We start from the raw sequence: 5,239 nt of genomic DNA on the forward strand, positions 1-5,239 counted from the left end.
AGTGATGATAATCACACAACTCTGAATGTACTAAAAACTACTACTGAATTGCATCCTTTCAAAGGGTGAATTTATGTTATGTAAATTATATCTTCATAAGGTTATTATTAAAACTAGTGATGAAAAAGTATAAAAGATTTTAGGAAGAAAACTAAATAAGATTAGAGTTTTAAAAGGATCACTCAGGCTTCGGTGTGAAAAAATAACTTTGGGACTGGAGAGAGGAGGCTATTATAACAATCCAAGTGATAGGAATGTATAAAGGAGAACCAACAGGGCTTAATGATAGACCGAATTTTGGAAACTAATGAAAAGATGTCAAAGGATGTCCCCTGCTGCTCTAGCTTGCACAAAGGAATGGATGTTGATATCATTCGCTGACACTGTGGTATTGAAGGATGATCAGATTTTGAAAGAGAGGAGGGTAGGTATCGAGTTGTTTTTTATTAAGTTGAGTTGGAGCTTCCTTGGACAAATGTCAAATAAAAGGATATACGGGTGTGTAACTCAGAGTAGAGTTCTTAGTGAAGAGAAAACTTATGAGTCTTCTGTAGATAAAATAATAGAGACAGATACAGAGAAATGATCTGGGAAGAGAATATAGGGCGTGAAGTCTAGAGGGTGAGGACCAACCCTTGAGAAACGGCAAATTGCTGGCCGTATGGGGAGTAAAAGTCCTCAATGGAAAAGTGAAAATAAACAGAAGCCAGCAGGATAGGAGGGATATCAAAAAATGTTCTGTCAGAGGCCCCAGAGAGCTTTCTAAAAAAACCCTCTGTGACAGCCCTCATACAGCAGTATTGCACTGTTGCTCACTAGCTCTCCCACTAGATTGGGAGTTTTATTAAGACAGTCATATTTTCTTCCTGCATTTTACTCACTATGTGGCCCACATTAAGCAGCCAACTAATATGTGTGGTATGTAAATGTATGTTGAAATCTGTTATTTGGTTAAAAAGATGTTACATCAGTTACCCAATTTTTTTAAAAAACGCCTTTGGAACATAATAGAATAGCTCATAATTTCATGCTAGAAAAGTTTTGACGCTATAGACAAAAAAAAAGTTGCCATTTTTTTTGAAGAAACAGTGTGGTCTCTTTCACTCCACAGTATAATGCAAGTGCATGACCTAAACATAGCTTAGTGAAAATGACTGGAAGTAGCTATAGTCTAGCAGCAATTGTACTAAAAGCTAGAAATGCAAGCACAATACAATTGAGGCTTAAAAAAATGAAAGAGTCTGAAGGGCTAAAGAGGCAACATATTTTCAGAGCCAGATCTTTTACGGAAATTGACAGCCAAGCTAGTAAGCAGAAACAAAATGCAAGGAGGCTGAGGAATGAGAAATTTGTGAACCAGAGCTCAATTTGGCTCCCACCTGCCCAAGATTCAGGAAGAGCTGACCGATGTCTAGTGAATGACATTGTTAATAAACAAGTTTACTTGTCAGAAAAACATGTAAAAATCATCAGTTTATTCATAATTACACATACATGAACATCCCACAGTTAACTACTTGGTTACTTTACAAGATATTTTCATTGTTCTTTAATTTGATTTCTTTCTTTTCTAAGTTCCAGGAGCTTGTGGAAAGCCTACTGACCATACTCTTGGTGCCCAAGCAGAGACTTCCTTAGGTTGGATGCACTCACCTACAAGACCACAGAGGCCATGAGGGACTTTGAGTATAGCAGAGTAACTAAGTCTTACTCAGTGCCAGCTAATACTACACTGGAAATAATAAGGGATGTTGGGAAGCTCTTTGGGGGACTATTGGGGCAGTTCTCAGTGCTTCATTTGCAGAGTAAAAAGAACATTTTTTGTGGGTAGATAGTACCCTAAAAAGTTCTGCACTAATGTAAACTTCTACTGATGTATATGGGAATGTGTGAAATTTACTTATAGCTGAAACAAAAATCGCACCTTAACCAAACTGGCTTCAGCAACTTTGTCAGTGAGGCTTTGCAAGTTACAAAAATAAATAAAATAAAATAAATCTTATGATCTGCATTGAGAAAATCTATCATGTTCTTTTGCCTCATTCTAACCTTGTCTCAAAAGTTTCAGAAATCACACATTACAATGAGGAGTTAGAAGTCTCCTATAAATCTAATCGTGTTATCTTCTCTTGCTTTCTCATCATTTCATATATTTTTTGCCTTATCTCTTTTGTCCTAGAGGTCTGTAATATCTATCTACTTCTCCTAGCTTTATTTTTAAACCTTCTAGAAAAGCACTAACTTAAACTTATTCCTCTTATATGAAAATTCATCAGTAATGCTCCCATTTATATTCCTTCATCACCCTTTCCATTTGTAAGCACATGGCATAATAACATGTTCTAGACTTTTCTGTTACCCTGCAGCAGTAAGGCTTTTTTAATATAAAATCTTTGTATCCCATAATTTTCTTCTGTCACCCATGCTGTGGATGTTTTGTTTCTAACACAGCTACCCTACAGGCACAGACACTCAATAATTTTCATTTCCTTCTCTTGTTCGACTTTGTCCCAATTTTTCATTTGTTCTCCAATTTTTCCCAACAGAGAAATATAAAAGTCAAGATACTTTCATTCAGTTTATTTTTTATGTGGAGAACCTAGACGCTTAACCCCCCACAGCAAGTATTCTTAAATTTTTGTTCTGATCAGTTCTCTTGGCTATGGGGTCCATCACTGCAACTTGACAACTAGTTTGTTGTAGCTACCGATCAGTCTTTCCTTCTCTTGCCAGAGGCCTAAATGCTAGTCAGACGTGGAACTATTAATTTCGGCTACTGTGGGTCAGACAGACTGTCCGTCAGGCTGCTCCCCGCAGGTGCTTCCACTGGAAGAGTCAGCAAGCAAGAGGCTACAAATCACTACCTCCGCAACATGCTCTATAAAATCAGGGCAGTCAGCAATTTGTTTGGGAGAGTCTGTGTGCTATTTACCCACAGAAGCCAAATAAATAATCCTAAAACTCTGAGAAGCACTGGGATGAAGAATGTTATTGCACTTTAACCTTGAATTTCCTACCCTTCTTAATTTGAGAATATTTTGTGTGTTGTGCACATGTAGAAAAACTGTTAGCATTCGATGACTCAATCTTAAAGAAAAGATCCTCTGGAACCTTGTACATTGAAACCCAAGGCTAATTCTTATGCATCTGAGATTAATAACCTTTAGACCACCAGGCAAGTCTTTCTGGGGCAAGGTTTTATCACTTTGTTTTCTCCAAACAGTGAGAGAGAGAGAGAAGAAAATCTTAACTCAAAAGGGAAAAAACTTTTTTGTGTTCAATATCAGTGATTTACAACATCCTCGAAGGCTCCAACCACTCACTAGGGGCCTGTATTACTCATGTCTGGAGGCGAGGATGATTGAGATAGCTGGATCCATCTCATAGAATTGTGTGGGAATTAAATTGCCCTTATCGAAATCAGGAATAACTTCTCTAAGCTTGGCCTCTCAATCTTTTGGGAGAAAATTAAGGCAATGAAGCTGTATTTTTTTTTAACATAAACAAACCTAGAGACCAATAAAACTATTATTTCAATCATCACATCATTTCAATACATTTAGAGATTGAAGCATCATAATAGACTCTGTGCTTGAAAGATGATCAGTTTTCTCATATATTCAAAAGTAAATAGATACCCTAACTTCTTGAGAGCAAGCACTGAGAATTCTGCCTTCGAATGATTGCCTTCTTTAATACAGGGGGGCATCAGATCCCTTATAACCTCTCCTAGAAATGATAGGCAGAGATAGCAGTTAATCAAACTTATCTCTTACAGAATATTTTTAAACAGCTGTCTCTCCCTGGTCTTTCACATTAATTTGAAGTAGGTTGGTTCAATTTTTTAATAGAGTGTACATGAAATTTTATAAAATCATATATTTTAGTTATAACAGTGATATGAAATGTATCTTTCTGAGAAAAACATAAGATTTTGATGGAACTGTCTTTATTCTTTTATTAAAACTTTGATGGGACTGATTTGTTAATCTCATATAAGAGAAGAAAAACTAAAAACTGCACATGTTGTAACTATCAAAGGGCTTCAGGTCTCTGAAGTGGAATCTGACCAAGGATATTCTGAGAAAATGGATAACACCTTATATGATGCACACACACAGGGTGGGGTGAAGGAGGTTTACAGTTGTTTATATGAGAAATAATACAGTAACTGATAAATAATAATATACAAACAAACCATGTTTCATATACAACTGTAAACCTACTTTTGCCCCACATTGTATATGTTAATATATTTTCACCTTACCTATTATTATTCTCACACATAGTCTTCAGTTTAATACCATCTGCCCACTGAATAAATAGCCAATGTTCACTGCCACAACTGAGCCTTCTAAGCTTTAATCCATGCTCAGCAATATCCTCCCACTCAAACATCCTTCTGGGCGAATGTGCCCTGATAGTCTCCTCTGCACTCCTACCTTTTACCATTCATTTGTTCTCTAGTTTCAATGGCATATGTGCATATTTTGTCTTGCAACTAATCTTATAAATTACTTTAGAGTAGAGAACAGACTTTTATCCCCCAGAGTGCCTAGCATAGTGTTAATAGCTTCACCCACTGCGAAGAGCTAGTTATCATGTTACAAACCTCACAGGTCCATGTAAATAGTTTGTGCCCAAATCAATGCCTATTTTAATTCTGGAAGTAAGGTTAGACAGTGTCTCAGGCTATCTGAGCTCTGTTTTGTCCCACATGCTATCAGACACTTGACAAATACAGAGAGGTGAACTAGGTAATGTGAACCCTCAACTAATTAAGGAGTTTATTGTGTATGTGTTCTTATAATGAATAATTAAGAGAAGCAGTTTGAGAGGCTCACCCATGCTAACGTACTAGGATTTGCAGTTGATTCGATTTCTCCTCTGTGTTTCTCCTCCTCTCCTCCTTTGAACAAATACACACACACAGCCACCACCCTTTATACTACACTTATAAGTAGTCCCATCAGGAGCCTCTGGGCTAGAAAATTATGACAGTGTTCTAGAACAGTGATAGAAAGATAATTTTAAAATAATTAACAAGAATAATTAGCATGGGGCCAAGGGAGGGCAGCTTTTATTTTATCACCTAGTTTAATGTGATTAAATGTACATAGAACACAAAATAGAAAAGTATCTATATATGACAATATGAAGAAATTACGATTTTTCATTTCCATTTTCTTTTCCTGCTTTCCTTTCCCATTGAAAGGCAGCAAGATGTAGTCACTGTGAT

Source organism: Artibeus jamaicensis, unplaced genomic scaffold (genome assembly GCF_021234435.1).
Source record: "Artibeus jamaicensis isolate MK-2021 breed Jamaican fruit bat unplaced genomic scaffold, CSHL_Jam_final contig_387, whole genome shotgun sequence".
Taxonomy (NCBI): Eukaryota; Metazoa; Chordata; class Mammalia; order Chiroptera; family Phyllostomidae; genus Artibeus; species Artibeus jamaicensis.